General features: G+C 36.1%; 1 protein-coding gene and 2 pseudogenes across 8 annotated transcripts in view; 1 reads left to right on the top strand and 2 right to left on the bottom strand.

Annotated features, from left to right (window-relative positions):
* Positions 1-22,029, top strand: part of RABGAP1L (RAB GTPase activating protein 1 like) — a 683,255-nt gene that overhangs the window by 174,439 nt on the left and 486,787 nt on the right. The window lies entirely within an intron of this gene.
* On the bottom strand, positions 48-1,211 carry LOC306641313 (glucosamine 6-phosphate N-acetyltransferase-like; annotated as a pseudogene). Its single transcript has one exon. The product of its transcript is annotated as a glucosamine 6-phosphate N-acetyltransferase-like (transcript).
* Positions 11,180-22,029, bottom strand: part of LOC306641429 (ankyrin repeat domain-containing protein 49-like) — a 35,839-nt pseudogene continuing 24,989 nt past the window's right edge. Inside the window, exon 2 of the transcript in view lies at positions 11,180-12,898. The product of the transcript in view is annotated as an ankyrin repeat domain-containing protein 49-like (transcript). The remainder of the gene's footprint in view (positions 12,899-22,029) is intronic.

Raw genomic sequence — 22,029 nt, 5'->3', positions numbered from 1 at the left:
AAACTACAGGGGGCGGGGCAAGGTCCCGCGCGCGACGCCTCGAATGTATACTTTTTAAAAATGAGTGGCAAAGACAGCAGACTATACAACTCCTTACTACCCATACTTTTGACTATCAAGAAACGAAGCCAAACTTTAGAAAAATACAATGCAAGAAAAGATTCAAGTTAAAAATATATTCCTTTGGTTAAAAATCATCCCCTTTGATAATATTCATTTGAAATCTAAACTCACAGACTGTCTCACGATCTCAAAGTAATCTTCTAAGTAGAATTACAATGTTTTTTTAGTCCACTATTTATGGAGGTCACTGGGTTGCAGTAACAAAAATGTTTTTAATTCTAGGAAGAGTGAAGCATTGTATCATGAGCTCCTCTTACAGTTCTTTACTGTAGAAACCTCCAACACATGTAGTTTTCTTCAGATACTGTATATCCCCATTTGTTGTAGAAACCAACATTTTCTGGTAGACATTCAAGAGTGATCTTATAACAGTTCAGTTTCTTGCTTAGCAGAGTAAGGGTTGATAATAACAGTTTGCCAAGCTGCCTTCTTCTGCATTTATCACTAATAACATCTTCTACTCTTCCTCTCAGCACAGCAATGGATGAATTTATGTTCTATTATCAGAGTTGCTGTAGCAACAGTCTGTCCTAGAGTCACATCTTCCACAACTGTAACATAATAATCCCCAGATTTCTTCATATGCTCAAAAGATTTCATAAACTGTTCAGGGTTGACAACTCCAGTCTCTGTTAGCTGACCCAGTACCTTAAAAACACCTCTATTTAAGTTAGCAGTGCAAAGAGGCCTCAAAACCAAACCTTCTCCAGGATGCTGGGGAAAATGTTGCTGTATTCTGACTCTAGTCTACTTCTTTGAGTAGACTTGGGTCAAACATTGGCGTTTCATCAGGTTTCATCTTTCCAGTAAGGTCAGCAGAGACCCAGCCGTCGGTGCTGCTCTTTACACGTGTGGGACTCTCTTCCACCCGGCTACACAGCACTGGATCTGGATCCGGATCCGGATCCAGCTTCAGCGCGTCCACCTCCTCTTGCACCGCTGGCGCCACAGCTGGGAACCGCGACCCAATCGTGGCAGGGCCAACGCCTCCTCCCTCTTCTGCACCTCACGCAGCGCCGCGCACAGGTGGACGCTGGCGGAGGCGCAGACGCCACCCACCAGGCTGGGGGCGGGGCAGAGCCTGCTGATGGGTGGGCCCAGGAGGGCGGGGCTCGGGTGCTGGGCGGGGCATGTGGCACGTCAGGGCGGGGCGACGGCGTGGGGCCCAGAACCCAAGTTGAGTTTTTAAAGAAAAATCTAGACTCTATAATGTAGCATAACATTCTAAAATAACAGTTGTATAACCAGAGTTGTATAAACCCTGATTTCTTTAAAACCAGTTGCTCTAACATAGCTTAAAGTGTGGTTTATACAAGTACATTAATATTTCACCTTAGGAAAAACCCTTTAATAGCTTTAAATTGATTATGCTAATTATATATATGACCAATTTATTTACCCAAAACCTTTTTGAAATTTACCCTTCACAAACTTTCTGCAGCTTACTTAGTCTACCTTATCACACAGAAGACTTTATTATCCAGAAACATTTCTTTTAAACATTTAAAAAATACTTTTCCGTATCTAGAACCTTCTTGTTTCTCTTTCCTAGCTGTTGACCCCTTCTTAAAATTTTCATTCTGGAACAATCCTCTGAAATTTCTGAGTTCAGACAAATTACTGCATTTTAATGAGATGAAATATTTTATGCTATTTACAGTACTCTGTTTGAAATATAACTGAAGCTTTTGGACCTTTTGCATATAAAATTATACCTGTTAGAACTTTAACTCTTAGTGATCTTATTTTCATTGAAGTCATAGATAAAGCAATCTTAAATCTTTTCCATTTGCCAATTTGTGAAAACACATGTTTAGATCTATTCTATGGAATTCATGAAGTAAAGAGTACTTGATTTTATATTTTGCAATTAGCACTTGAACTTTGTAAATTAATCAGGTGTCTCTAAAAAACACATTTATGAAGATTAATCCCATTGATGTTAAATCTAATTTCTTATCAGACAAGTGTAGTGAGCAGCATTAGCCATCTCCTCCTGTTGAAGAAAAATCCTAGAAACAATAGATATTACATTGTAGACATTTTGTAGAAATTAATACTCCATTAATTGACTACCTGGAAAAACTTGTAATTTTAAAGACATCTTTATCTGTTTACCAAATTTAAATTGAACTTATTAAATCATGTGAACTAAAGGTATTTGGATCCATTTTTCTTTTAAAGTTTAATTTATGAGCACTCATTTATTTACATGCCAATTTTCATACCATATACATAATATATGGACACAAGCACATGTGGAGACACAATGCACAAGTGTGCACACATACACAAAACAAACAAGAAACAAAGATCTCGTAGCTTTTTGTAAGTAGATCTCCCCTGCATTGCTGCACGTGTTTATTAAAGCCTTTAATAGAGTGAGACCTAGCCCTTGAAAAAATTGGCCTCTGAACAAAACAGTGTAAAAGCCTCTATAATTAGATAAAATATGACTGATCAGAAAAATTATTAATTTAGGCATGCAGGATCAAATGTGAATTCACCATCAACCATAGCTCAAAAATATAGGATAGAAAAACAACAAAAAAAGAGTCCTAGAAAACAAAATAACATGATAAAGGAGTAAACCTTTATCAGATCAGAGGTTACTTTTGGCTCAGATTAGAGTGAGTTCAGATATTGAAAGAACAAGAGCTCTGAAATATCTAGTAAAGATTCTCAAGGTAAAGAAGACGAGCAGCTTGAATTTAAAGTGGTACCTTTTTCCCCTTGGGGTCCCAAGTCCTATAAGCTGGGGAGGCCTCTGCAATTTACATTTCAATTGTAAGCATTGGTGAGATCTGGCAGAAGCCAAGGGAATCTGCTGTTTGAGTTACACCTCATGCCCAGGGCATTTTAACCATTTTTCCTTTGTAAGGTCAGTTTCTTACTGACCTTTGTAAGGTCAGTGGTTAGAGAATATCATTGTTATGGCAAAATTATAATAAATTACCGGGTTGATCTTAAAGCAGGAGATGGAACCATCTTTATTTACCAGCTGGTGGTCTGGATGCATCAGCTGGTGGGACAAAGGGGCAGCCTGCAAGTCTACTCCCTTCATCCCCCTCCGTGGGTTATTAAGAACACCTTTTATACCGTAAGTAAAGATGTCAGTACATCAATCATAAGGAGCTGTTGCTTTGATTCAAAACTACAGACATCATGAGATCTAAAATCATAAGCAGAAGGGGAAGTGGGTCAAAACAACCCTAATTGAGTACAAGTTAAAGAATGGTTACTAACGTCCAGACAATCATTCTCTGACAGGGTATATTGTCCAAGAAAAATGGGAAACAAAAAGAGAACAATTTTACATTGTATAAGAATTGCCATTTTGTGTGGCCAAACATGCTGTGCTAAGCAACTGTTGATGGGCACAGAAGTGGGGTGTTACCATGGGAGAAGTGTTTCCTGCATGTCAGGGAATCTCAGGGTAAAATCAAGTCTGCTTGGTCATTGCCCATATAGCCTGGCCCATAACATAATGGAACTGTGTACTCTTGAAGTACATGCCCTTCCCTGCCCAAAGTAACTTGAGGGTAATGCCCAAGTGCTAGAAAACTGACCCCAAATTGTGTAACTCCACCCTGTCTACTCTAGGCTCTAGTCTAGCTCCTAGCTGCTGTCCCTTTATAAATTATTAACACCTAGACCAGTGGGTTGCTCGCTGTTCCTCTGGAGTTGGCCCACATTCTCTCTCAAAGGTGTGTTTTCTTGCTTTACTCCAAAAGAGGTTTCTCCCTTGAGATACCACATATTCTTCCTTGAATGTGTATCTGCTTTCCTAAATAAATCTGAACATGTTTCTGACTGGTAAATGCTGAAATTCTTTTGTATCCCAAATGCCAGGGACCCCACTGTCCTGAGTCAAGGTCCCCTTCTCTAGGAATGCCTCTGGTGACAAAACAAAAATGCCATTCTCTAAAGATACATGGAACTAGAATTGTAAGAGAACAAAATTAATAGAATGATAGGTGCTATTTGTTAAAAACATTATACAACTTAGTATTCAAAAATTCTCTCTTTTGCTCTGATTTAGTGAAAAAAGTCTTCCACTTTGATCTTGCTAACTTTAAAGAAGGATAAGTAACATGGATTAAGAATTTGTTTTATGGCATATAATATATGGGATGTTTCATGGACCTACCTAGTTTCATATTTTATTCATATTATTCATATTCATTCTTATGCTTCATAAGAGGAAACAGACTGAGAAATTTTAAGTAAATCATTTAAGGTCATAGAGGTAATTAGTTAATTAAGTATAATTGTGCAAAGACTTTTTGTCAGTCCGACCCTAAAGCCTGTGATGTTTCATGACACACAAAACGCAGATCATCAGCTTTAAACAACTGAATTGCTACAGTTCTGCTCATAATTGGCTAAATGATAGTATTTTTAAGATTATCTTTATAGACAAGATAGTCCAGATATTACATAATTCTAGATAATATTCATATTCTAGATATTTTGGATGTAAACTTGCAGACTTTGGTTAGAAACATATAATACAATACATTGTGAAAATATACCATGAAATACTGTCTTCTATTCAACATTGTTTAGGAATCTTTCATTATATTTGGAAACAAAAAAAGCTGCACATACTTCTTTAAAGGACAAGTTGTAGAAAAATATATTGGAAATCAAAATACTATCTTCAAAAGAAATCTTTTAGACAACAAGCATACCTTAAGTTAACTTCTCATGCTCTTTGCATGCATGATAAATTACTCATTGTTATTCAAGTCTTAGAAAGGTATTTTATGATTCAGAGATGATCACTTTAGAGGGGAAAAGATTTGAAAGTTAGTGCAGATGTGCGTTTTAAAGGAAGAGTCATTTACTTTTGAAAAATAACCTTACTAGAAAATAGATATATTTAGAAGTAATGGCAAGCCACATGACCTCACAGCTTTGGCTTATTAATCAGCAAAATATCCAGAAATACCAACTGCTGGGATCTTAAAATGGTATAGATAAAGCATTAGAAAAGTTCACCGTGTTTTTTAATCTCAGAGGAGAGCTAAATTTGGCTGGTTTCATTTTTTATATAACCATTCGATAGAGTTGTCTTGACATACCTGCATCAAAATGGCCACCTCAAAATGTCAGAAATGAGGGGCAGAAGAGATAAGACTTGAGAATAGTCTGGAGGCAAAATTAATGAGGCTTACAAATGAACTGAATGTCATCTGTAGCAGAAAAGAAGGGAGGAGAAAGAATCAAAAGTTTTATTCTGGTTTCTAGTTTAGGTGAGTAGATGATCTTGGTGCCAATAAATGAGATAGGGAATACAGGAAAAGGAAGAGTGGTTTTGTTACTGGCAGTGGTTCTTGGGAATCTAGGGGATCATTTTGTGCCTCTCTGCTCTTGTGTTCTCACAAAAGAAAATTTCAAGCCAGATATGAACCATGGTGGACTTACAGCAAAGTTTCAGAGGAGAAAAGAAAGATCCTTAAGGGAGAGGGTAGGTTGTTTCAAAGAGGAGAGTAACATGGTACCTCTTTATTCCCCATTATGATTTACCCATAGGTACCCATGCCTCTTTGGGGTGATTTTAATATTATAATGAGATTACAATTATATGCCAAAGATCTCAAGGCAACTCTCAGTCATCATGGCTCATAAGGATAACAGGTCCTTTGTCAAGGAATGTAGTATCCTATTGACTTAAGCCAGAGCAGAGCCGTGATGGGCTGACGGAAGCTGCTTTTTTTTTTTTTTTTTAAAGAAAGCATGTGCAGGGTCACAGGTAGGTGCAGTCTATAGAATCATCCCCTTAACCTCAAGTTCCTGCCACTCCATGTCTGTCGGCCACCTATCAGGTTTGAAGGTGAGGATAAAGTTCCTTCAGTGTTACAGATTGTTTTTGAGTTCAATGTGGAACATTAAAGTGGAATTATTTTTCTTTCACTGGAAGTAGTCAAACTGTGAGGGATGTTTTATGGTTAGAGATGAAGGTTTGAGAGACATCAGCATAAAGCAATGAGAAGGGCTGAAATTACCTTGGGGAATTGTTTGAGAGAGAGAGGTTAAAAGCAGACATTAGAAAATCACTAATATTTAAGTAGTGGATCCCGGAAGAGAAAGCACAGCTGAAGAATCTGCAGAAAAGTGACCAGAACAATCTGTGGAGAGCAAAGACAGTATAGTGTGGGCTAAGGAGTGGAAGCTGTTTGGGTGCTGTCAGCACCAGCCGGGTAAGAACCAAAACCTGCGTGCGGAGTTTGGTTGATCTGATAGTCATGAACCTCTATGAAGGTGATTTTAATAATGTTGGGCCAGATGTCCTTTTGTAGTTTTGAAGACTGAGTAGAGGTAGGAAAGGGGACAATAATGTCTGAATTTTTTCTTTTAGGCAATTGATGAGGAGGGAAGAGATTGAACTAAAAACTGACCAAGAGAGGGCACTTTTAGGTTGTAAGATTTGAGCCTCTTTGTAGTTGAAAAGTGAGAGCTATAAATAGAGAGGAGTTCACCCACCTAACCCAACCATATGGTTTCCTGACATGTTTCTCTGTCTTCAAAAATGCTATTTACTCTGCTTAGAAGGCTTTTTCTAGTTAAGTCCACCTGAGTAAGTCTTTTCAACAAAGGCATGTTAACTGTCAAAAGAAAATAGTAATTTTAGCTTAGTGGTAGTTTCTGTACTTAGAAATGTTTCAAAATATTTTGTATGACTTTTTTTTAGTAGGTTACTCAGGCAAATTAAATTTTTAGACTATATTTAATGCAGGTTTCAGAGTGAGGAGTGTGGCAAATTCACTTACACAAAGTAATGATGAAAGTGGATAAAATTGACAAAAACAGCCATTTCAGAACTTGGGAAAGTTACCAAAAATCAGCCAATAGATTGAGAAGCAATTTATTGAAGAAAAACTTCTGAACCTTCAGAGGTTCATCGCAGTGGTGTCTGTGATGTTTTAGCCTCTGAGGCTGCTTCCCTTCTGATGTTCCCTCCTGTGTTGTTGTGGTCGTTTCATTAGAGTGGGGCAAACTGTGAGAACTAGCAGCTTTGCTTCTGCTGCTGGTTGGGGCTCACTTGATGTGGAGCAGAGCATGGAAAACTGCCACATTTTTGGAGCATTATTAGAAACAGTGATTTTTGTATCAAGGGAATGAGAGGGTTATGGGTAATTTGGGATTATAATCCTTGTTGGGAAAGCCATAGGTTGGCCAGGATTTTGAAAGGAGATCTAAAGAATGAATGGATCTTCATAAACTCCTCCATATACCTGGTGTTTTGGAAAGCTGTCTAAAGATGCAAGACTGCACATGCTTAGGAGAGAGCAGAGAGGCCCCAGTTAGTCATATCCCTATGCTGGACATGAGGCCTTGAATATAAACAGTGGAGATTTATTTCCAGGATTCTACCTCCTAAAGGGTTTTGCTGCTTTCTTTTCTATTGTATAGAGAAAAACTTTATTTCAGTTTCAGTTAATGATTGAACCCTGGATCATCCCTTTATCAGGTTTTTAGTCTTCCTTTGTCAGCACATGGCAGCTCTTGGGCTTCAGATCTAGAAGTCTAGAATCCAGCCTTAGTCTGATCCTGTCATTTCTCTTGTCAGTTTTTCTGATACTTCCAAACTGGTTTCCTGCCTTCCATTCTTGCCTCTTCCCCACACCAACCATCCTTCCTTTTGAAATTTGTCAGATTGTATCACTTCTCATTTCATTTAGCCACAGTTTTTTTTTTTTTTTTTTTTTTTTTTTTTGCAGTACTGGGGATCGAACTCAGGGCCTTGTGCTTGCAAGGCAAGCACTCTACCAGCTGAGTATCTTCCCAGCCCACAGTTATTTTTTTAACCTTGATTCACAAGGACATACACACTCTTGCCTTTTAATTTTAATTTTAACCTTACTGATTTCATTTCCTCCTGCTCATCCTTCTGTTCTGTAGACCCACCGTTGCACTCTTGCCTCTGGACTGTTGCACATGCTATTCCTGTTGCCTGGATCTCTTGTCTTCCCAGGCAGCCGCATGAGCTCCCCTTTCTAGTCTTTTCTTGACTGCTACTTTCTCAGTGATTTCTTGCCCCTCAGTAACTACTAGGAATAATACTAAATGAATGAACAAATAATGATTAATGAATAATAAACAATGAATACTTTTCATAAGTCTTCAATATTATTCAATACTGAGGAATACTAGAAAAACAGACAATATTTCTAGAGTTGCATTTGAAAATATGAGTAACATACATAAAAATTTTCCCTTCTCATTTCATACAGTCCAAGTGTGAGCCACTCATCAAATTTCTGTTTTTCACTAATTTTTTTTCATTTCTGTTCTTGACATTTTCTATTTGAGATGCCACCTTTTCTTTTGAAAAAACCTATTAGCCATCGCCTGTGTAAAAAAAGCTACAAAAATCACAGAGTAGGAAGTAATCGTTTCTTTTCTTTTATGGATAGGCGTTCATACATTTTCAATACACTTTATTATTAGTTCTGTAATTGACATTTCTGTCAACACAGACATCAAAAGTTAGAACTGGAGTTGACATAGAAATGTTTTCCTGCTGGGGGGAAATGGAGTATTCTTTTATTTAATTATTTTCTTCAATTTGCCTGTCAAAGCAAGTGGAAGTTCAAGTCATTCTAAATTGTCTTACCTTAGCCTGTAATTTAGTTAAAATGGGAACACAGATTTGAAACGATGAAAATTGCTCTTGATTTTCTGGGAAAAATCTAAAGGATAAAACGAATTAAGGTGTCTTTGCATATTTTTCAAATACTGTTCAAAAAATAAAGAGTGTTAAAGGGTATTAATTTGAATGCGAGGAATCATAGCAGAAAGTTAAGTCCAGCAGCATTAAGTTAGTGCAGCATTACAGGGATTATTTTAAAATGACCCTGTCACTGCTAAGACAGTGCCACGTGTTCTAAATTGTCCCTCCTGTTGAAACTCGAGTACACTTGGTAGTTCTTGATGTGAATTTCAAGCAATCATTCTGTTTGTTGACCTCATACTTGTGTGGAGTTCCTTGTAATGAGGAAACTACAGGAAGCTTTTGGAAGGCAACAAATGGAAAAGACAGTAGGCTTTTTTTTAAGACACGTGCCCACTTAATTGTGAAACTACTGGTTTGCAGTACCCTTACATGAACTTGACGCTTGACTCTGCCTCTTAGGTTTATCATAATCTACATTTCTTGTTGTTGCTGTTTTATATTTGGACTGGTAAAGGGCATTCCTAACCAAACTTGGCGAACTCAAGTGACTCTGCTGTCCAGTACCACTTCTCATGGCCAGAGAACAAAGTAATCTAAAACTCACAGGATTATTTTCTTTTAATTTTTAAATCCATAATCTCAGTAGAGAGAAGTTAGTCACAAGTGACTTTTACTACAGAAACAGGTTTGCAAATTATAATTTGCAATTATAATTCCAATAAATAAAAGATGATGAAAGATGTAAGTAAATTCCAATAAAAAGAAGATGAAAGATGTAAAAAAGAAGTTATTATTTTTTTTTTAGAAAAGATAATCATCTAGAGCTTAGGTGTACAGGCACTTGCTAAAGAAGTGCTTCTCAAACTTTAAATGTACACATGCAAGAACTGGAGATTTTTTTTTTTTTTTTTTTTTTGGTTGTAGGTGGATAAAATACCTTTATTTATTTTATGTGGTGCTGAGAATTCAACCCAGTGCCTGACACGTGCGAGGCAAGCTCTCTAACACTGAACCACAACCCTAGCCCAAGACCTGGAGATTTTGTTAAAATGACACCTTAATTTTTAGATCTGACCAGGGCTCTAGTCTCTTCTGAGGCTTGGGTCCTTTTCATATCCACAGCGACTTTGGCAGAATTATTTTCCTTACACTTTAGGGCTTATGGTGACTTGCTTCTTCAAGGCCAGTAGGAGATCTCAGGGGAAATAGAAAAGATAGCATTTTGACATTTGTGAAAACAAGAATGCATTTTAATCAGTTCCCACAGCAGGTTTTGTGCCTGGATAGTTATTATCATGTCTTTTTAGTTGTGGAAAATTCACTGGACTCTAGTGTTTTATTTGTTGTAAGTTTTGGTGAATTGAGATCTGATTCAAATGCAGGCAGAATCTGAAGCAGGGCTGCGAGGCGTGCGAGGCTGCAGAGGTGGTGGAGGCCCCAGGGAAGCGCTGAACAGTGTGGGCTTGGTTGTGTGCAGCGCGGGAGGTTGATCACGGGGTTGAGCTGGGCATGGTGAGCAACGGCTGGATGGAGTTAGGGAGACCGAACTGGAAGTAAGTTAATGCAGTTAACAACTGAAGAAACTGGTGGATAAGTGCACTTTGCAGAGACAGAAGCCTGGATTAGGGCATTGGCTTTGAAAATAGAACATGGCTGATTTAGGGAAATAACTGTTAGGAAAAGGTCTCTGAGTCAGACCTGCCTTTAATTGCCATATTCAAAGACTCAGTGTTGGTTTAGCTTGCCCGAGAAGAAGGCATTTTTGTGTATGAATTAATTTAATTCATTCAGCAAATATTGGTGTACCTACTGTATTTTGATCCTGACTCCGCCGAATTTTAAAAGATGACAAAACATTCCTTCCAGGTTGTTTACATTTAGGTAGGAATGAACACTTTAAACCACCTTGGGAGTTAAGGAACACTAGGAAGCGTCACAGTGTGCATTGTGTTTGACCCAAATCTAAAGTCCCAACCAAGTATGTGACCTGGGTCCTAAATGCTGTGAGATTAATGAGGAGTGCCACTTGGGCTCTTGACCTCTTTACCTACAGTTAACCATGGGTATTTCAAAAAACAACTGTGTGTTAACCATTGGATGTTTGAGAACCCAGGTATTTAGTATTAATTTCCTCCCCTGAACTGTGTCTTCTTAAAAGTTAAAAATACAAAATAGCAATGTTAAACTCTAAGATAGCTTCTAAAGAGTGAAAATCTTTACAACTTCAAAGAAAGTACATTATATTCTCAGATTTCTGTGTTGTATGTCTTTTATTAGTAAAAATTCTTACATCATTTTAAGGGCTAAATTACCTATCTGTTTCACAAATCATGTTTTATTTTAAAATTTCTGTTGTCCAATATTTGACTTTATTTTTCCTGAATATTTATATATTTTTTGTTACTATTCACACTATGATTTAAAAAAAAAAAATAGAGCCCGAGCCATTGGGTGGTTCTATTTCCAATAAAATCACTATCCCCCTTCTCTTAGAATTCCTTACCCATCTTTTTGCCCTTAGAATAGTTTGAATGTACTCAGGACCTTGTGAAATCAAAATTTCTGGTGAACTTGAGAGACTGTGAGCAGAGGTCATGCCAGCAGGTTCAGGCAGATAAACCCAGTAGGAGAGCAGAAGTGTTACCCTTTCTCAGACCATTGCCTATTTGTCTGCTGGACTCAGGTCACCCTGAGTCGCCACAAGCACAAGGATCATGCAAGTTAAGTAGAGGGCGATGGGAGTGTTCACAGGATTGTGGGAATCGTGGTAGGGGTGACAGTATATAGCATTCATGGATGAAACACCTAACCAACTGCTTTTCAGAATGGTTTATATTATTAAAAAACAAAGATCTAGGTTATTTTATTTTATTTTATTTTTTAACTTGTAAAATTGAAATCACTAGTATATTATCTTTTCTAGTTTAAAGTAAAAGCAACTAACTATTGGTAATGTAGAAAAGAGCTGAGCTGTACCAGTGTATTTAAAACTTTTACACTAAATTTAGAGTTACCTCATTTTATAGAAATATATGTCAATATACTACTCAACAAAGATCTGGGATACAGAATATTTAAAAATATGTTTCTCTTGGCTCAGAAGCAAAAATACCTTAACTTTCTGCTCTACCTATGTCAAATTTCTAAGTAAAGGTAAGGTAAAATTCTCACAAAAGTCAGAAATGCCACATAAATCATTAAAGATCTATCCAAACAACTCTCAAATATATTCTGACATCAAGATCAGGCAGTTGATGTGGAAGAACATTGTAATGAGCAACACTGAATTAGTAGTAAGACTTTTGATGTCAACTTTGTATTATGGGAATACTTTACATCTCACATAAAGGAGGCACTGTTATTTAGAGACTTAAGAAAATTGTTAGAACCATTATGATTGACGTGAAAGAATTTGTACAGCCTACTACAATTTCAAAGAGGTAGTGATAGATACTTGTCTCCTGGTAGTTTCTTCCAAGTTGATCTTTAGATCTGCTTTGTGCAACGGTCCATCAGAAGTTGTGCTGAATATCTTGGCTGTCTGTGTTCCCAGCAGCAAGGTGCAAGGGGATCAACAGGGCTCTTGTTTGAGCATTGACTTCTGCATCATACTGAAGATACAAGTCACCCAGATGTTGTTCTACCTAGGTGCACTGTGCCAGGGTGCTCAGCCATCTACAGTTATGCATGAACCTTGCCCCTGTGCCACCAGCTCTTGGACATATCTAAGTATCCAGTGTAGGCTGCTTGATGAAGAGGGGTGCTTATTGTCACCCCGAGTCTTCACATGCACGGCCTTCTCAGAAAATAGTCTCTGCTTTGAAGTAAGCTGATTTGTTTCAGCAGCCCAAACAAGCAACTTGCTTGGATCTTTTTTTCTTATCCTTGAAATCAGTACCATCTTCATTTTTTTCTTCTTCTGGCTTCTCATCTTTATCAGAATTGCCTACCCAGAGACTTTGAGTACCAGTGGGAATAAGGTGACCATGTGTTTCAACCAATTCAGTCTGGTTTAAGTGTTTGGAAAAGTCCAAGGAATTCTCGGGTCTGGTTTTCCATGATCATTTACTCTCTTTATTTTCCTTTTTACTACTATTATAATTAAAAAGTTTTTTAAAATGCTGGAGTATAATCTTTGTAGAGGTGAATTATGTATGCTTTGTTTTTTTCATCAAGATCTTACAGAGGAAAATTGTTCAAATCTTGCTTCTGGGTTGTCCTCTCAGCTGCTCAGGACTTGACCAAGAATATATTTTAATCAATACCTGTAGCAGTATTTTTGTGCCTGGAGAGTTATTAACCTGTCTTTAACTGGTGGAAAATTCACTGGAATCTAGTATTTTGTTACTTTTAAGTGATAAAAATCTTGATTTTGAAAAAATCAAATCTGATTCTAATATATGTACTGTGTACAAATGATTTATATTCAAATTGTAAAATATATAGTCCCATATTTTCCAATGCTATAAGCATACCCTCTCTTTTAATGAAATTAATTGCTCCTTTGGAAAATGTATTATTGGGTACTTGAAACTATTTTTTCATCTTTAATATATTTGAAGCACATAAAAAGGAGTAGTTACTGTGAAAGGGCCTTGAGACTGGCAAACTATGGCTTCTGAGCTAAGAATGGATTGTGCACTTTAAAGGTTATAATAACAACTACTGAATGCCCTCAAGAGGAAAAGAAGGGAAGGAAGGAATGAGGAAAGGGAGGAAGGAAGGGAGGGAGGGAAGGGAAAGAGGGAAGAAGGAAGGAGAGAAAGAAAGAGAGAAAGAAAGAAAGAAAGAAAGAGAGAGAGAAAGAAAGAAGAAAGTGGCTGGCAGGCCATATCCCAGCAACTGGGGCAGAAGGATCACATGTTTGAGGCCAGTCTGGGTAACTTAGGGAGACCCTTTTTCAGGATTTAAAAAATAAGGACTGAGACTTTAGCTCAGTGGTAGAGTACCCCTGGGTTCAATGCCCAGTACTTGAAGGAGTGGGGAACATCAAAGAAAACAAAGATAAGAACAGTTGACACAACCAAACATATTTACTATTTGTCTCTTTACAGAAAAAGTTGACTGATTCCAGTAGTTGCAGCATATTTGTGCATAGCTTTAGTTTGTTTTATGTAACTCTGCACAATTTGTGAGGTATACATTTATTACTATACTTTCTTTTGTATACATAATATGGAACCACTTTATAGATGATATTTCTTGTTATATTTTGTTACATTATATTTTGTTATCTTTGTATTAGTGCTCCAAAATAGAACGTTCTTATAAAGCTTTTTTTACTGTGAATAGCATGTTACAGTTTTAGTGCGTTTCTAGTAGAAAGTATTAAAAAAGAGTAAAAGATTTTTTTTCATTTTCAACCGATTTTAAATGTAACACTCAAATTTGTTCTCAATAAAAAATGTATTTGGAAGGAAATATGAGAAATAGCAAGAGAAAAAGTGTGTTGAGGTCAGAGTTGCATCATGTACGTGCGGTGGCTGTTGCTCATTTTTCCTGTTTAAGGGGGACTAAACAGTTCGATAATATCCAAGACTATGAAAGTACTGTGAGCAGTTTGGTAAGTTATGAGTGTATAATTCAACCTTTTATAAATGGGTAATTTGATTAAAAAGTACAGTTTAAGACAATAAAATATTTTTATATTGTTTCTAAGCTATTTCACAGAGGATTGGTTATCAGTGTTGTTAATATTGTGCAGAATCTTTGGTTAGAAGGCAATTTTATCCAAATATTTTAAAAATGTAGATAAACGTCATAAAGTCTAAGTTTTAAGTTTATAGCAACCTTAAGATTGTGAATATAATGTGTGAGTTGTGACTTTTTGAACTATATGCTTTATAATATAAAGAAATAAGAAATTTTTAAATGCCTCTCTTTGTTTATTAAACTTTTGTAGGTTTGATTTTTCCTGGTGTTCTTCTTCTTTTCTCCTTTTCTTTTTGGTGTTTTTATGTTCACATTGGTGAACATTCAGTTCATTTAGTACTTCGTAGATACATTATTTACATTTTCTATTAATGTAAGAGACATTGTCAAGAATTAAGTGAACATGTTTCTTTTTCTGTATTTCTCATTTGCTTAGAATATTCATTTCAAAAGTTAGTTATGAAGTTAGCTCCATATTAACTAGTATCCAATAGAAAGTTATCCCTGCTTCTTTCTTACTTAGTGCTATTTTTATGTCAGATAATTTACTTGCAGCTGTCCATCATTTTCTAACTTCAGTGTGATAAATGTCTCCCTTCCTAACTCCTAAGTTATTCTTTATGCCAATTAACATAGCTTCTCTGCTTTAATATGCTTATTTTCTTTGGTTTAATATCTGAAATTATTTCTTGAAAGAGATTAAGATTAATTTATAATTTATCTTAGAGACATTGTCACACTGCCAACTTTGTGATTTCCCTATCAACACTCTCTGTGAACATCATAGAACAGGATGGAGGATAAGAGAAAATATGACATACAGGAAGCTAGCTAGGTTTAATAGCATTTGGTTATGGTAGTTATTTGATATTTTACAAGGACTAGTGCTACATCAAATTTGGATGGAAAAAACTTGATCACATAATTCTTATTGACAGTATTCAGAGGTAAAATGATGTTAAACATATTTTTACTGGAAACCTCTGTGAAGTTTCAACTGAATTGGGATTTTTATTAAAATAAAATTTCAGTCTTCTAGTTAATTTGTAGAATAATTGGGAATTAGGGGGAAAAGTCTAAGTCTTTAAGTTAAAAAGAAATTTTATTCTTGTAATTTTTTTTCAAGGGAAAGTAATTATCTCATGACGTGAGGATCTTTGCTTTAATGAAATGTGTTCAAATGAACAGAAATCTCACATATTTAAATAAATGAGGTTATGTACTGGTACCTATATGAATATTGGAAGACTTAATCTAATCTTGTATATGTCTTTGATAGGACAACTGATGTTTAAGTAATGCATAACTGGACGTTGAACTTGAAGTCATTGCAGCTGGCTAATGGTTGCATATTTTTTAAAAGAAACATTGCTTTAATTTTTTTTCTATTCACTTTTTGACCTGTAATTTTATTTTCCTGAGCAGTTTAGTAAGTATTTGAAAAGCTTGTTTAGATCCAGCATCCAGTAAAAAATAGGACATAAGAATATGTTTTCAAAATGGTTACAGTTTAATATGTTGTCAGTCACATTTTAAATCATTGCCTAATAGAAATAAAGAAGGACTTGGTCAGAAGCAAGCTAGATTTCTCAAAATGGTTGCTGACAAATGGTGAAGCAAGTGTAATAAAAAAAATCCCAAGTGGATTTTCTCTGAGATAGACTTACAATAGCGAGTTCTGTTTTTCCCTAGAAATTATTGTTGATGTTTGTCACTTTTTCCAAGTACAAGAATCAGCTAAAGTGGATCTTTGAACTAATGTTAGTTTTTGAGAAAATTACGAACTTAATAAAATCTTTGAGACATTAACAGAACTACTATAAAATTGTAGAACTAGCTACTGATTATGATTTGGGAAGATAAACAGCCTTGCATTTCTTAGAAAGCAAAAATATGTGAAATTTTCTTTTTTATTGCTTAAGAATTTTAAATAAAACAAATGTAAAATGGACCACCTTTCCCCTGCCCACCAATTATAATTCTTGGGAGAGAGTTATATTAAAAGCAGTTAATATATCCTTTTCCAAATGAGACATTCTGTATATCCTATTTGACAACTTGTTTTTCTTATGAAGCAATCTATTATTATATGCTACTTTAAACCATTTCTCATTCTTTAATTGCAAAGTATTCTGTGGCATGGATATAGCATGTTTATTTCTCTATTTCTCTTTTGAGAGTTTAATAAAGTTTCTACTTTTCTTTTTTGCTATTTCAGATATAAAAATATTATTGTAATGCATGGTAATTGCACCTGTATTGTGAAGCATAACCACAGATTTCTGGAAGTGGAATTGTTCTAATGTGCACAATCTGTTTTTTCATAGGTAGTACCAAATATCTCCCCCCAAAAACTGGAAATTCATGCCCCTTTCAGTAGTATATCTGAGTACTTTTCCCCTCATATTTTCACAGTAGATATTATCAATCTTTTCAGTTTTAGCACTCTGATTTACAATATATAGCATTTCATTTTGTGTACACTTCCCCTGATTACAAATGACGTGTTTATTTGTTTATTGGGCTAATTTTTTAGGTTGGCTAGGTGACCGTTGAACTTCATAAGAACTACTCTATCAGATTTAGTAATCGATGATACCTATAGTTGATTTAAAAATGTGATTTGGTTTATAAATACTCTGCATATTAGTCTAAAGAGAAGTCAGGAAAAGAGGGTGAATATTACCTTTATGCTAGTGCAGGAAAAGAGCCATGAGAAACCATTCTTTTCTCCCCTTGCATCCACTTCTTTTGGTTGTTTATCTGTCAAGTGGTAGGTTCTCACCATGGATACAGTGTTGTATACCATGGATATACAGATCAAAACTGCTAGGAAGCCCAGAAATAATCCATCATACTATTCAGGAGGGGATTTTTGCCTTTCCCTAGAAGTCTTTCTTCCCCGCAAATGTTTATTGAGTGCCTGCTCTACTAGTTACTGTAGCTGTTGTTCACCTAAGCCTGATTCATTCTTGACTGGTTCAAGCTTTGCTTGGTGTGTTGATAAAAGAAAAAAAATTTTTGTGTTAGATTATGACATCTTAATCATGCTTCAACTGACCTAGAAAATTAAATGTTCTGAAGAGTCATCTCTAGTAAAAGCTAGAAACCCTACACTTGGTCAGCACTGCTAAGGTGTACAGGGTCCTTACAAGCATGTTGTACTTAAAACTTTATTTTTGTGTTGTCCCCAGGGACAGTTCTCTGTGATAGTAATAGGAGTTAACTGTTACTGAGCATTTCCACACGCCTGGGATTATTGTTAGTATTTTCTTTCTCTTCTGCATAGTGTGAAGTGAACCCTCTTTTATCACCTGTGGATTTTTATTCCCATCAGTAGTTGTAGAAGGTCCATTTATGCAGAGTCCACTTCAGAAGTAGCCAGTAGTCCAGGAATGTTTGCAGGACACCTTAGCCTCTTTTTCTGCCAATTAGTGATTAGAATTTAGACTAAAAGATTGTAGTGATAACCTTGATATGGTCATTCATACACCATGGTGATGGTGGTTCAGCTGCTTAGTTTTAGTGAATCTTTGAATTAAAAGAGATCTTAGAGCCATCTACTGCTTGCCCTTTCCTGAAGTAGAATCTTTTTAAGATCTGGTGATTAGACTGTGGAAACTGATTGAGTGACTAATTCACAGCGCAGTTAATTCCACTTTTTAGCCAATAATGGAAAATATGCACGAAACTTATTTTGTAAATTATTCATTTACTTCTTACGCTAACCCTATAAGGTGACAATTTATCCATTTTTCAGGAAAGAAAATTAAAGCTTAGTGAGGTTAAGCAGCTTGTATATGTCACATCATTTGTATTTTTCTTGCTAAAACCTTAGGTCTTGCTTGAATCTCCCCTTTCTTCTCGGTGCTGTCTCCGTTTCAGGCAGATTCCCCTTGTTTATTAACCTCCTGCTGGGGTTTGAGGTACAGGTAGAAATTGCTGATAGCAGCAATCTTGCTACTCCCAAGAGCATGTGTATGGTTGAACTTGGGGTTGTAGGTGTCTGAGGAGGAGGGTGCTGGTTATCTGGGTTCTCCTTGTACAGTCTAGCACGATCAGGAAAATGTCAGTAACCTCAATCATTAAAATATTTTAAATTCAGAGCCTGACAATAACTGAGGCATTATGTATTCACCACACATAATTTACTCAACATATTGTTGTTTGAGTTTAATTACATGGAATGCTCTTATATGTAGTTCTGGAAACTGGGACTCCAAGATTAAGTGGCTGGGGATGTAGCTCAATGGTAAAGTGCTTGCCTGCTTGCCTAGCATGTATAAGACCATGGGTTCAAGCCTCAGCACTCCCCTAACCCCCCAAAAATTAAGTGAAAGTGTCAGGACTGGAATCTAGTTTCCTGATTACATTTTTATAATTATGTTTTATAAAGAGTTCACCGCTTTATTTAACTGGGGCCAGATTGAGGGTTTATTAACTATTTGCAGAAAGATTATAAAGGTAATTCATATGTCATTCTTTTTTTTTTAATTTATTTTTATTGTAAACAAATGGATACAAGTTGTTTCAGTTTGTACATGGAGTAATAGCATACCATTTGCATATTCATATATTTACATAGAGTAATGATGTTTGATTTATTCCGTTATTCCCCCCCCCCCCCATAATGTCATTCTTTTTAGCAGCAGTTGGTATCTAGAAGAAGAGAAGTCAGTTTTTCTGTTGGAGAAATTATGGCTCTTGTCTCACCAGGGGAATGTGGTGTTCTAATGATTTGAATATGGCATTGGGAGTTGAGGGACACTGGTCCCTTATGACTGCAGGAAGAGCGCAGTGGTGCTAAAAATATCACACTAGCTTTATTATTGGGGTTGGAGTAAAAGTTTATAGAATATATGTCAGTGGAAGGCCTACACAGTGGAGTCCCATTGAGGTTTTCACTACAGTGCAAATAGAGCCAGGAAAACTGTTTACTAAAATTTCTAACAGGACCCCTTTGAGTACATTAAAGTTTTTTGAGTGGTATTTTAACAATAATACTAAAGTTTGAAACTAGATAGAGGGTAAATTTGACCTTTCTCTTTTGCACAAAACCCACAAACTTTAAAGAAATGAGGGTTTTAGATTTTGTCTCTTCAGAATTGCCTGATCATACTCTTCTTAATTGTCTTTGTAACACCTTCTCTCCCTGTCATCTTTGTGAGTCTCCAGAGCTAGTTTTCTCTTCCTTCCACCACCTCCAAGCTTTGCCTTGTCCTGCTTACCCTTCCTTTATGGATTCCTTTCTTCTATCCTGCCCACATTCTGTTAGATGGTGCTTGGTGTAGCAAGGGGCTCTATTAAATATGTAAGATGTACTTCATATTTTCAAGAAGGTTTTCAGCCTATTTAATTGAAAGAAATGTGTTTAAATTTCATGCAAGATATTGCAGGCACAGATACATAAAGAGAGACAGTTGAATTCCAGAAGTTAAAATGTAGATGCCTCTTCAAGGCTATGTGCCTATGATCATTCCCAGAGTAAGATTTCTGTTCACTATTTATAATGGTCATGCTGTCCGGGTAAGGGATTAAAACTCTCAAATTTAGCTTAAGTAATTTTGGGTTCTACTCTCACTACTTTTCTTGTAAGGACAATGGTATTTTGTTCTACAACAGAAGTCTTTATCGTGGATGATAGGGCAGATCCCCATTTTATTCCTCCAGTGTCCAGCAATCATAGTTTAGAGTGAAGGAACAAAAGTATGGGTTGTGATTTAAATTTAATAAAGTGTATGTCCTTTACATGAGTTGCATTTTGTATGCTAGCCTTTATCACTTTTTTCAGTAAAGAAAATGTATTTTAAGTTATAAATCATTCATAAAAAGATTAATATATGATATTCTTTGTGATCATTTTCAGTAGAATTGATATATGTAGAATAGTAGTTGTAAGTAATACCTTGTTACCTCCAGGGTTTGTATCCCCAGGTGATCATTTAAAAATGTCATTCATGCAGATGAGTAACATATCTAAACACAATAGAAGTAGAAAAAGTTAAGGACCACTGATTATGGATCACTGATTTTGAGGTTCTGTGGCCTTCAATCCAAGCATGAATACATGGAAGAGTCTTGGATTTTTGTAATGTAGTTTCATTTTTGCCACCCAGTACACCTACGAAATGTGCAGAGCAGACAGATCTCTGACTCACAGTGCTGACTCCAAGTACATTTTGGCACTTGCTACTGATCTCCATTGTAAGGGGTTCTACAGTATATGTCCTGTGAAAAAAAGGAGATAATTGATAATCAGGACAGTTCCTCTAAAGGAAACATTAGTGACTTATTTTAGAAAGTATGCCTCAATCAGTTTACCTCATTTGCAAGCCATCTGTAATGCATAGGTTTTATCAAACTTGTAGTGGACAGCCACTATTCTGCTATGTGCTATGGACACAAAGATAGATAAGATATGACTTTTATAGAAATAGACCCCTAAATAGGTAATTTTATCAAAATACATTAAGGACAGTAATATGATTTGAGCAGGGTACCAGGTAAGCTGACTGAAAGAACCTGGCCTGGCCTGAGGTTCAGGGAAGGTTTATATAAGTTAAACCTCTGTACTCAGTCTTGATTAATGCATATTACTTAGCCAGAAGTATTTGGATGCCAAGGTAGGGGAGACGTTCCAGGCAGAGGGAAACTTTGGGTGATAGGAAATAGCATTGTGTGTGCAGTAAAACACACAGTTCACTTTTAAGGGTGGAAAATGACAGACAGTGAGATTAGAGGAACACAAAGGTCATGCAGCGTCTTTGATGCCATACTAATATGGTATCATCTGCTTTAATCAAGGGTTGATATAAGAAATATTTCTACAGATGTGGCAAAATTGTCTTCAAGGAGTTTGGTATAAAGTGTTTAAGACTTGTTCACACATTATATTTTAAACTTTTATCAGGAAATATGTCCATTTTTCCTTTTTAAGCTTGGCCATTCAATGAGTGCTTAGTAAATATTTGAATGAGTGGATAATGAATTTATTGATTTTTGGCTTCTATTTACTTTTAAATATTTTTTGAAATTCTTTTTTCTTTTGCTTTTTTTTTTCATTGTACACAAATGGAGTACAACTTTTCATTTCTCTGGTTGTACACGATATAGAGTCATACCATTTGTGCAATCATACATGTATATAGGTTAATGATGTCTGTCTTATTCCACCATCTTTCCCACTCCCTGAAATTCTTTTTTTAATTGACAAAAAATTTTTGAAAGGGGGTTTCACTGTGTTGCCCAGGCTGGCCTTGAGCTCTAGGTGTAAGCAGTCCTCCCAATCAGCGTCCCAAGTAGTAGGACTACAACTCACATCACTGTGCCTGGCCTTTTTTATTTTTAACTTATACCTCAAATCCTTTTTATAAATAAGGACATAAATAAGGGTAGGTCAAATAAGATATAAATATACTAGTGGTATGGGCTTCATATCTAATCTCTTATATTGTCAGTTTCTTAGTACACTAAAAACATGGTGGTGTAATGATAGCTACCATTTAATGAATGACTACAATATCTCTTGTTCCTTCTGGAGTGTGAGTTTGTAAGGGGCAGATGGTATTTTT

The sequence above is a fragment of the Sciurus vulgaris genome (assembly GCF_902686455.1).
Source record: "Sciurus vulgaris genome assembly, chromosome: 12".
NCBI lineage: Eukaryota > Metazoa > Chordata > Mammalia > Rodentia > Sciuridae > Sciurus > Sciurus vulgaris.
The sequence above is the reverse complement of the archived record's forward strand: the minus strand, read 5'-3'. Positions and strand labels throughout refer to the sequence as shown.